This window comes from Anabrus simplex, chromosome 3 (genome assembly GCF_040414725.1).
Source record: "Anabrus simplex isolate iqAnaSimp1 chromosome 3, ASM4041472v1, whole genome shotgun sequence".
Classification (NCBI taxonomy): domain Eukaryota; kingdom Metazoa; phylum Arthropoda; class Insecta; order Orthoptera; family Tettigoniidae; genus Anabrus; species Anabrus simplex.
In genome coordinates this window covers 426,547,971-426,560,866 of record NC_090267.1, presented here as the reverse complement: position 1 = coordinate 426,560,866, position 12,896 = coordinate 426,547,971, and positions in this window count along the sequence as shown.

The window sequence follows — 12,896 nt, the reverse complement described above, 5'->3', positions numbered from 1 at the left end:
GTGCTCTCTGGATTAAAGATGGCGGATGACAGCTGACGCAAGAGGGTAGCACGGTATTCTGTAGTTTAAAGATGGCGGATGACAGCTGCCAGAAAAAAGCACGTGAGTTTGTAAAGTACGTGGAATTTACCGCCACCACAAAGAGGGCAGCACGTTGCTCTCTTGATTAAAGATGGCGGATGACAGCTGTCAAAAAAGCGTGTAGATTTGTTTACCGATTCAAATCTCTCGCTAGTTAGGTTAAGTTGGTACCACTAAGCTTTACGCCCGTCAAGATGGTAGTACTGAGATTTGCCATACGTTGTTGTCGATGATAGCTGTCAAGAAAGCACGTGGCTGTCAGGAAGCACCTGGATTTGTTTACCGATTCAAATCTCGCGCTAGTGAGGTTAAGTTAGTAGCACTAAGGTTTTGACCCGCCAAGATGGCAGCACTGCCGATGGCAGGTGACGAATTTACAGCTACTGCGATAAAGAGGGCAGCACGGTGCTCTGTAGTATAAAGATGGCGGATGACAGCTGTCAAAAAGCACGTGGATTTATTTACCGATTCAAATCTCGCGCTAGTGAGGTTAAGTTGGTAGCACTGAGGTTTAGGTCTGTCAAGATGGCTGCACTGAGGTTTGCGATACGTTGTTGTCTGTCAAAAAGCACGTGGCTGTCAAAAACACGTGGATTTGTTTACCTATTCAAATCTCGCGCTAGTTAGGTTAAGTTGGTACCACTGAGGTTTAGCCCCATCAAGATGGCAGCAGTGAGGTTATCGATGCGTTGTTGTCTGTCAAAGAGCACGTGGCTGTCGAAAAACACGTGGATTTGTTTACCGATTCAAATCTCGCGCTAGATAGGTTAAGTTGGTACCACTGAGGTTTAGGCCGGTCAAGATGGCAGTAGTGAGGTTAGCGATACGTTGTTGTCGATGACAGCTCTCAAAAAGCACGTGGCTTTGTTTACAAATTCAAATCTCGCGCCAAAATTCAAATCTCCCGCCAAAATTCAAATTTCCCGCGGGAGGGGGAGGAGGCCGCAGAACTGTCCTATTATACTACTTCCAACTTTGCCTACCGATTATCATAAGATACGACCACTAATAACAAATATTTGAGAATTAAATTTTAGGCCTTCCCCTAAACTACCATTTCACTCATCGTGAATAGAATTATTATTTATGGCCTGGATTATAGCGACTTATTCCCCGACTTTGCATACCGATTTTCATTAAATTCTGTTCAGCCGGTTTCTCGTGATGCGTGGACAGACAGACAGACAGACAGACAGACAGACAGACAGACAGACAGACAGACAGACAGACAGACAGACAGACAGACAGACAGACAGACAGACATTACGGAAAATTAAAAGTGCATTTCCTTGTTACTGTGGACACGACTGATACAGAAATACCATCATTTTTAAATTCTGAGCAATGTACAGACAAAACTTTTATCTATCTATATATATATATATATATAAATAAAATAACTTGTCCTGACTGACTGACTGCCTGATTCATCATCGCCGAGCCAAAACTACTGGACATAAAGAAATTAAATTTTGGGGATATATTCATATTAAGATGTAGGTGCTCGCTAAGAGAGGATTTTTGAATATTCCATCGCTAAGGGGGTGAAAAGGGGGGGGGGTGATATTTTAAAATGAGTGTATCTATATCTCAAACCTTTCAAAGTTTAGAGATGTAAAAATTGGTATTTAGAATCTTCTTTATAAATAAGGTAACACGTATTTTTTTGTTTTCAGGAAATCCCAATAGGAGGGGTGAAAAAGGGTGAAAAAGTGGTGAATGCCTTTAATCAGGATACTTGTACTTTTATCTCAGAAACTGAAGATATTACAGACCTGAAAATTTGTACTTTTGATCTCCTTTAAAAATAAAGAAACACGTATTTTTTGTTTTAGGAAAATCCAATTAATGGGAGGGTGAAAATGGAGGTGAATTTTTAAAATGAGTGCATCTATACCTCAAAACTTTTAAAGTTTACCGATGTAAAAATTGGTATTTAGAATCTTCATTAAAAATAAAGAAACACGTATTTTTTACTTTTCGGAATATCCCAATAGGAGGGGTAAAAAGGGGTGAAAAAGGGGTTGAACGCCTTTAATGAGGCTACTTATATTTCAGAACCTGAAGATATCACAGACCTCAAAATTGGTATTTCGGATCTACTTTAAAAATAAAGAAACAGGTATTTTTCGTTTTTGGAAAATCCAAATAATGGGGGTGACAAGGGGGGGGGGGTGAATTTTTAAAATGAGTATGTCTACATATTGAAACTTTAAAAGTTTACAGAAGTAAAAATTGGTATTTAGAATCTCCTTTAAAAATAAAGGAACACGTATTTTTTAGTTTACTGTAAATCCGAATAGGAGGGGTGCAAAAGGATGAATAATGGGTTGAATGCCGTTACTGAGGATACATATATCTCAAAAACTGAAGATATTACAGAACTGAAAATTTGTATATGGAATCTCCTTTAAAAATAAAGAAGCACGTATTTTTTGTTTTTGGAAAATCCAATTAATGGCGGTTAAACAGGAGTGACAAATTGGGGTGATTTTTTTGAAAAACTATATCTACAGTATATCTTAGAAACGTAAAATGCTACAGACGTAAAAAGTGACTATTTGGAATCTCCTGTAAATGTAAAGAACCATAGGTGATTTGTTTTTGGAAACTCCACTTAAGGGGAACTAAATAGGGGTGAAATTTTAAAATGAGAATTTCTACAGTATATCTCAAAAAACTTAACATGTTACAGAAGTGAAAAATGGTATTTTTTATCTCTATTAAAAATAAATAAACGTGTATTTTTAGTTTTCGGAAATACTACTTGGGTGGAAGGGGGGTGGTGGTGGTAAAAGTGATGTTACAGACGTGAAATTTGATATTTGGAATCTGCTTTAAAAGTAAAGAAACATGTATTCTGGGAAAATCCAATGAAGTGGGGCGGGGGGGTTGAAAGAATTGAAAAATTAATTGACTTAATTGTATGAGAATACATACATTTAATAAAACCTAAAGTTGTTACAGACGTGATAATTGGTATTTGGATCTCCTTTAATACAAAGAAAAACGCGTGTTCGGGGGAAACCATCCTGGGGGGAGGGCGGGGGCGGTAGTGAAAAGCAGTTGAATTCCTTTCATGAGGACACATAAATCAAAAACTGAAGAAGTTAGAGTCGTGATAATTGGTATTTAGAAGATCCTTGACTATTAAAGAAACAATAATTTTTTGCCGGAAAATTCACTTGGGGGGGGGGGCGGGGGATGAAATTATGTGAAAAAAGTGAATTATTTTTCTGGGGATACTTATATCTCAAAACTGAAGGTAATAGACGTTAACGTTGGTGTTTGGAATCTCCTTTAAACATAAAGAAACACACCTTCTTTTAATTTTTTTTGCCTGCGCGCGACAATAGTGCTGGTCACATTGTCAACAATGACAATGGCAGCAGATGTAAGTAGCGGTCTTGCATCTTGCTGTGGGGTCCAGAACATCTATAATAATAATAATAATAATAATAATAATAATAATAATAATAATAATAATAATAATAATAATATTTGTTTTACGTCCCACTAACTACTCTTTTACGGTTTTCGGAGACGCCGAGGTGCCGGAATTTAATCCCGCAGGAGTTCTTTTACGTGCCAGTAAATCTACCGACACGAGGCTGACGTATTTGAGCACCTTCAAATACCACCGGACTGAGCCAGGATCGAACCTGCCAAGTTGGGATCAGAAGGCCAGCGCCTTAACCGTCTGAGCCACTCAGCCCGGCAATACTACTACTACTACTACTACTACTACTACTACTACTACTACTACTACTAATAATAATGTTCTGGACCGTCGTCAAATGTGCGGACCGCGCTGGAAACGGGTCCTGGACGGGTAATGACTAAGAATGCAGTCCGCCCGCGGGTTCAGTACCGCCAAGGCACCCAAGACGACACCACGCCGAATCTCCTGAAGGATTAGATCCATATTAAAAATGCTTATAGGAAAAGATGGCAAAAATTTAGGGACCAAACTGACCGGGTGGAATACCTGGTCCTAGCCCGGGAAGTACGAAATCGATTGCTGGAGAGAAGGATTGAAAATTGGGACGAAACTTGCCGTAATCTATTAGGAAACGAGTCAGATCGCGAATTTCGGCGGATTATATATAAAACAATAAGCTTTCAATTATAAATTTCAGTTTTAATACCGTAGCGAAGCACTGGTATCTTGCTAGTTTTATATACCGGTATATAGATATTAGGGGTATGAGTGCAGGAATGGGCAACGATGTGACGAACGACTATGTTATCAAATTTTTAGTAATCCTCGGAAGTTACTTTCGTGAGCAAAGGGATACGATGTTTATAGAATAGGTAATATTGCCTTGTTCTTGTGAATGAATAGCTTTCCTTCGATAAAGGCAAGTTACGCACTATTCTTGCCAAACCGGTTTCTGTTTATGTTTAAGAACAAATGAACTACGATAACATCTGAACCTATATATATAATAAGAGCTTTGTCTGTACATTGCTCAGAATTTAATGATGGTATTTCTGTATCGGTCATGTCCGCAGTAACAAGGAAATGCATATTCCCCCCACCCATAATTTCTGTCTGTCTGTCTGTATGTATGTACATGCATCACGAGAGTACGGCTGAAGAAAACTTAATGAAAATCGGTATGTAAAGTCGGGGAATGAGCCACTACAATCTAGGCTATAGCTAATTTTTTTTCACGCTGAGTGAAATGGTTGTTTAGGGGAAGCCCTAAAATTTAATTCTCAAATATTTATGTTATTAGTGGTCCTCTCGATAATTACTACATAACTAAAGTTATATAGAATTAAATTTTCGATCATTGATGTCTTTTTAAATTTTTACCGTACCGGCTATGATAACAGAGATATTCATGGATGTTTATTTTCGTTGCTAAGTCCATATTAGCGCTGAGCCTCGAGAAAGTGGGTAAACAGAATTTAATGAAAATCGGTATATAGAGTCTGAGAATAAGAAAGTACAGTCTAAGCTATAACCAATTTTATGCACTCTGGAAGAAATGATAGTTTAGGGGAAGGCGCCCAAAATTTAAATTTTAAGTACTTATGTTATTGGTCATATCGAAAATTCTACATAACAAAAGTTATAGAGAATACAATTTCCGATCATTTATGTTTTATTCAGTTTTACCGTACCGACTATGATAAGAATGGTATTTCAGAGTCGGAAGAAAACTAAATGTGAAGGCCTACAATATCGAAAGCTCATAAAATTGATCAACAATAACATTACATTGACCATTGTTTGTTGTGATATTCTTTGTCTCTTATATTGATACTCATCTCTTTTTGCTATTTTGCTTTACGTCGCACCGACACAGATAGATGGGATTACTGCTGCGTACCGAGTATAACGGCCTGCCCGAATATTGGCGGGAAATAGCTGGGGAGTTAGATAACTTTTTTCTTTAGCTTGTCATTCCTCTGGTTCATATATTTTCTGATACTGATGGTATGTAACACACTGGTTCATCACAGTATTCTAACAATTCGATCGCCACTCTGATGCGCTGATTGGAATGATCAGTGTGCACACTTAACGGAATAATGGCAGAGGCTCACTTATGACCTGGTCTAGAATTACATTTTCGGCCTATTCCAAATTATAGCACCACAATTCACTAAATAACACAAAATGCAACCCTGAAAAGAGCCGCTTCTAAGAAAATAACTTCCTCTTCACTTTTATTTCATTTTGCATCCATTTTATTCCAAATTAACAGCGAAAAGGGGGTTTCTCCTTTGGCTTGGAGGAAATATTTGCCAAGTCAGATAGTTGTTTCCCCCGCCAGTGTAGTGAATTGAGATTTTCCGACTCATCGGATATTCCTATTAAACGGATGAGTAAAACGGCATAGTTTCTGCTCTGAGACTCTACACTATTCGCCCCCCCTCCTCCCAAATTAAGGAGTGTTCACAGCTCACAGCTGTCTGCGGCCTGGTCATTCGAGCTCTGGAACTTTGGACTGTTACATCAGCAGCGTAGTACTGTTCGTTAAAAGTGAGAAAATGTGTGGTTTTTCATTTGATCGAGTATTTCATATGATAAGCCGGCCCCCGTGGTGTAGGGGTAGCGTGCCTGCCTCTTATCCGGAGGCCCCGGGTTCGATTCCAGGCCAGGTTATGGATTTTTACCTGGACCTGAGGGCTGGTTCGAGGTCCACTCAGCCTAAGTGATTAGAATTGAGGAGCTATCTGACGCTGAGATAGCGGCCCCCGTCTAGAAAGCCAATAATAATGGCCGAGAGGATTCGTCCTGCTGACCACACGACACCTCGTAATCTGCAGGCCTTCGGGCTGAGCAGCGGTCGTTTGGTAGGCCAAGGCCCTTCAAGGGCTGTAGTGCCATGGGGTTTGGTTTGTTATTTCATATGATAGCATTGCTTTCAATGGCGACATTCCTACTGCCGTCATTGTAATAACCTATGTTGATTTCAGTTGAGAATACTACACTAGTCTTCAAAAGTTAAGAATAAGTTACGAGTATGCTGGGCAACAGGAACTAGACCGCAAATGCACCTACCAACCTTTCTAGCGGCTTAACCGCAAGGTAAACACAGCCAGTGCCTGCGCCCCATATTCCTTCAGTCGTGTTTGCCCTGTTAATGTGTGCGGAGTGTAGTCTCGTGGTGAACGTGACAACATAATGACACAGCGACGCCATTTGGACCCCGTTCTGCAGGTTAGATTACTTGGCCGCCTGGGAGCAGGCCAGACATAGACCGAAGTTGCCGTATCCTTGAATGTGCCACAAAGTGTCATTTCCAGGCTTTGGAGACGATTTCGAGACACAGGAGATGTTAGTCGTAGGCCAGTACCAGGTCGACCAAAGGTTACAACCCCACAGCAGGACCGATATCTGACCTTAACCGCCCCACGAAATCGGAGTGCACCTGCAAGACAATTGTCGGCGGAGCTTGCAGCCGTCTCAGGGGTTGCCGTTTCCCGGCAAACTGTGCACCGGAGGCTCAGAACAGCAGAGCTGTTTGCCCGACGTCCAGCGGTGTGCGTCCCGCTCACTGCAGCACAGAGACGGGCTCGTTTACTGTGGAGCCGTCAACTTCGAAACTGGACCATGAATGAATGGAGGCATGTGCTCTTCACAGATGAATCCCACTTCAGTTTGCAGAACGATTCCCGTCGCACATTAATCTGGAGAGAACCGGGTAGCCGATACAACCACAGGAACATCGTGGAACGGGACCAGTATGGTGCTGGTACTGAGACCACATGTTCGACTCTTCAGAGGTGCGGTTGGTCTAGACTTCCTCTTAATGGACGATAATGCCCGACCGCACCGCGCTGCTCTGGTGGATGAATTTCTGGCTGGGGAAGACGTTCATCGCATAGACTGGCCAGCGAGGTCTGCGGACGAATGGGATCGACCGTCACAAGAGCCCTTGGGCCATCTGATAGAGAACATGCTACGTCGCTGCAAAGCATGTGTGGCCGTTAGGGGTAACTATACACCCTATTAACAGCATATTTTGTTGTGGAAAACATTGCCAAGTTTTGTTAGTTGTTGTCAAAGGTGTACCTTAGCTATCAGGACCTTTCTGACACTGTTTCTTTTTTTGGACAAGTTATGTGACATATGGTGTGTGAGTCAGCTTCCGTTTGTTCAGGCATCAACCTGACATTCCTATCCGGCGGTATGGCCTCGTTTAGTGATTATGCTTAACTTTTGGACACTATTGTACTAAGACACTTTCTCTGAGGATGTAAAAAAGGCAGATGGAGACTGAGTGTCTGCCATTATAATGAAAACTCCCCATCTTGATTGTGACTGATTGTAGGCAAGAGGGCGTACCATTACAATGAAACTTCCCTAATCCAGTCTTCACATAAGAAGAGACGTACCGGGCGAGTTGGCCGTGCGCGTAGAGGCGCGCGGCTGTGAGCTTGCATCCGGGAGATAGTAGGTTCGAATCCCACTATCGGCAGCCCTGAAGATGGTTTTCCGTGGTTTCCCATTTTCACACCAGGCAAATGCTGGGGTTGTACCTTAATTAAGGCCACGGCCGCTTCCTTCCAACTCCTAGGCCTTTCCTATCCCATCGTCGCCATAAGACCTATCTGTGTCGGTGCGACGTAAAGCCCCTAGCAAAAAAAAGAAAAAAAAAAGAAGAGACGTATGGTTACTTCTCCGTCGCGTTCCTAAGGTAACGTTAAGAGCTATGCAATTTAATATAATCTTACTCACAATGCGTACACTACTTAACCTAGAATTCTGTATACAATGTAAAATTTCGTAGCGAAGCATGGATACATCATCTAGTCAATCCCTAAAATGGGAAGGGGCTCTGAACTTGAGATTTCTCTGTGGGGGTGGGTGGTAGAATAACACCCACGGTATCCCCTGCCTGTCGTAAGATGTGACTAAAAGGGGCTCCAGGGGCTGTTAACATGGGAGCGTGAGTTGGCAACCACGGGGTCCTTAGCTGAGTCCTGGCATTGCTTTTCGACCCCGACGGTATTAGGTTGTGAGGCCTATGGTGTCTTTCATTTTCACGCCGTTCGTTGCCCTTGCCTTCCTTGGGCCGATACCTTCATTTTTCGAAGTGTCGGCCCCCTTCAGTGTTTTCAACTCTGATTACTGTTGATAGAGGACGGTTGCCTAGTTGTACGTCCACTTAAAACAATAACCACCACCACTCTGACTTCGACAGCATTAGGTTTACAAGGCCTAGCGAGCCTCTTTTTCATGCCCTTTATGGCCCCTCTCTTTCTCTTGCCGATACCTTTATTAGAGGATGGTTATACTTCCTCTTAAAGCAACAATCACCATCACCTTGCACCAATCGCCGAATTTAAAGCTATCCTAGTTCTTCTTGTTATCTATTATTGGGGCCGATGTCCTTAGATGTTAGGCCCCTTTAAACAATAAACATCATCATCATCATCTACTATTGGTTTTACGTCGTACAGAATCAGACAGGCATTATGATGACGAAGAGATAGGGCAGGGACTTGGAACGAAACGACCGTGGCCTTAATATTAAGGTACAAGTCTAGCAGTTGCCTGCTGATGTGAAAATGGCAAAATACGAAAAACCACCCTGAGGTCTGCCGACAGTGGATTTCGAAGCGATGGTATTTGCCCAATCTAACTGTAAAGTTATAATATGCATATGTATGTCTTCACTCTTTAATTGTAATTCTGAGTAAAAGCTTTGGATTATTGCATTGGGAAGGTTCAGAATAAGTGAACTATCATGCTACTGGTACTTATACTACACATAAAGTTAGGCTTAAGTTTATTAATTCATTCATTCATCATCTGTTTACCCTCCAGGTTCGGTTTTTCCCTCGGACTTAGCGAGGGATCCCACCTCTACCGCCTCAAGGGCAGTGTCCTGGAGCTTCAGACTCTTGGTCGGGGGATACAACTGGGGAGTATGACCAGTACCTCGCCCAGATGACCTCACCTGCTATGCTGAACAGGGGCCTTGTGGAGGGATGGGAAGATTGGAAGGGATAGGCAAGGAAGAGGAAAGGAAGCGGCCGTGGCCTTAAGTTAGGTACCATCCCGGCATTCGCCTGGAGGAGAAGTGGGAAACCACGGAAAACCACTTCCAGGATGGCTGAGGTGGGAATCGAACCCACCTCTACTCAGTTGACCTCCCGAGGCTGAGTGGACCCCGTTCCAGCCCTCGTACCACTTTTCAAATTTCGTGGCAGAGCCGGGAATCGAACCCGGGCCTCCGGGGGTGGCAGCTAATCACGCTAACCACTACACCACAGAGGGGGGGGGCGCTTAAGTTTATATTAACTCAATAATAATATTCAGCACAGCATTACGAAGATCCCATAATTAAAAAAAAAAAACAGGTCGGTTAAGTTTATTTTATCGACTACGCTTTGCAGTATAGTAAGTACTTTTTGTTTAGAAGTAGACTGCAACTGCTGTGGCAAGTGAAGAGCGTCAGCTCACTGCGATGATGTGTCGAATTGATAGCGGTGACTGGATTTCGGGTTGTACCGTCGGGCAATATTCTATGAATTCCGTTATTCTCCCGCTTCCAGCCAGCGGTACTGAAGAGCTAGTAAGTACAGTTCTCCTATGCAACCCTTATTATCTTCCTGTCAGTAGAGCTCATTGCTGTATAGACCGGGCAAGTGGCTGTGCGGTTTGGATCTCGTATCTATCAGCTTGAACTCGGGAGATAGTGGGTTCGAACCTCGCTGTCGTAGGTCCTGAAGATAGTTTCCCATTGTTTCCCCATTTTCACACCTGGCAAATGCTGGGATTTTACTTCAATTAGGCCACGGCCACTTTCTTCCCACTCCTAGGCCTTTTCTGTCCCATCGCCGCCATAAGACCTATCTGCGTCGGTGCGGCTTAAAGCAGATTATTAAAAGAAAGTCCACAAAACTTATTTTACAAATTTTTTAACAGACAGGACAGTGTATTAAGTCTCGAAATCTTAGTTTTGCCATAGTCTCGAGTTAAATCGAGCCCTAGGGCTAGCAAACAATTGACAATTGTCCGTGTCCCGTTCAAGGAGCACCATGACGTTGGTGTGCTTGTTGATCCCGTAGGCTGAACCAGCTAATGGTTACTCATGCTGGATTGGCCTCGGAGTACAGCCAGTCTAACAACATGCCCCTTGTGTTACCTGAGAGGTCTCTACGTCTGTTTCTTCATTTCTATTTCATCCCTTTGTGCCTTAACCACCTTAAATTTAATTCCTCTTACTGTCTAGCCAGCCCCTCTTCCTCGGGAACATGCCAGTTGGGTGGGAGAGGTAGAATACATCCGCGGTATTCCATGTCTGTCGTAAAAGGTGACTGAAAGAGAACCTCGGGACTTGCACATTAGGAGCGTGGGCTGGTGACCAAGGTCCTCTGCTGAATCTGGGCATTGCTTTTACTTGTGTTAAGCTCCTCTTTTTCATCTTTCCTATCTGACGTATCTTGGTCAACTGTTGTTCTCTTCCGACCTCGACGGCATATGGTTTGCAAGGCCTAGGGAGTCTTTCATTTTCACGCCCTGTCTTTCTTCTGCCAATACCTTCATTTTTTGAAGGGTAGGACATTCTCAGCAGTATTTCCCTAGTGCTAAGAAAGAATTGTTCGTTGCAATTTCTCTTCAAAATACTCATCATCACCTCCATTTTATTATGACTTGTACCAAGAAACAGGTGAAATACTGCATCATTCAAGGAAGGTTCCTGGCGGGATAAAGTGTTTTATGTAGCTTGAAAACAGAACTGTCGATATATTTCTACAGTGCGTACGTAATGTCATCCTACATCCTCAGCTAACTGCTCCGATCCGTCCGATTATTTTTCAGCAACTAATTATGACACTTCCGTTGATTTTACGGCAAAACGGTGATTATAATTAAATTTAGATTTGTTAATTGATCATTCACCCAAGTTTCCTTGAGATCTGTCTAGTGCAACCCGAACAGTTCCGTTGTAACCAGAATCTCCACCTAACGACCTTCCTTTAAAGCAGAGCCTCTCACACGCCCAAAATCTCACGCGTGCAAACCGAGGCGCAGAGAGGTTCTGTGCACCGTGCATATGTCGGACTCGGTTCGGCTGTTTTGTCTCGGGGCGACTCGGCTAAGCTCGGCTGAATTCGGCTCGGATGGTGGAGCGCTGCTGAGCAAGTGAGGAAAGGGGAGACGGCGGAGTGAGCGAGACAGGCGTAGGGAAAGGGAGAGACAGCGTTATTGCTCAAAACGAGGAGTGGGGGTCTGCACTCTGGTCAACCTAGCGAAGTCGTCTTTTGCACTTTGGGCAGCGCAATGCACCGGTGCATGCACCGCGAGAGGCCCTGCTTTAACGATTCTTATGGAGCTGTTAACACTGAGTCTAGCATAAACTCAGAAAGCTTATACTGCATATTAATTTGCAATTGTTTTGTTGTGTATTTGCAGAGAAAAAGGCTTTTTAGGACGGTTGAGGAAGAATAAATGGTACATCTTGTTCCTGGTATTGAGCCTACTCCTCATATGGGCTGCTCTGTTGATAGGAGCAGAGATAGGGATTGCAATGTGTAACCGGACTTCGAAGGGATGCAACCGTGCCTGCCAGCCGCACTACAACTGGCTCGCGTACCTCTCCATTCCCGCGTGCCAAACAGGATATGAAATGTATGGTGTGTGGTAGGACTGAGTGAGTGATGAGTCCTGACCCTTAAAGAGTTCTTTGTGTGTTCTAGCATCAATATATTTTTGTTACAATTTTTCTTTATATGAAGATTTTAATAACAAAAGGTGATTCTTATACAGTTTTTTAACCGTGCTCAGGGAGTAAACCACATCTTTTAAATATCCGAAGTTATACTTGTTATTCGAGACCATTTATATTATTTTATATCCTATTTATGGTGTTAAATAAATGTTATTTATATGCTGAGTTTTCTATTACATTTTTATTTATTTTATAGTCTGATAAGAAATGTTCGGGTTGAAAAGGGTGCAGTATACAGTACCTGTGACTTGTAGATACAAAAGAAATCTCAAGTAAGAATGATGATTTAACTAAGTCGTGCTCTCCCATTATAAACACACATTTTCTTTATATAAAGGAGTTCCTTAACATATTTTAGTCAAATATAATCTCGTGAAGAATTTTTTCTGTCATGCGGGTGATCTAGATAATAAGGTGCGCCCCATGTGGATGGGTGCGGTAGAACACATCTACGGTATCATCTGCCTGTCGTAAGGCACGACTAAAGGGGGACACCAGGATCAACTTAGGAGCGTGGATCGGCAACCACAGGGTTCGTAGCTGAGTCTGGCATTGCTAGAATTCCAACTCCCGCCTTTGTACTCTGATCTTCCTTGTTCAACTCTTGCTCTC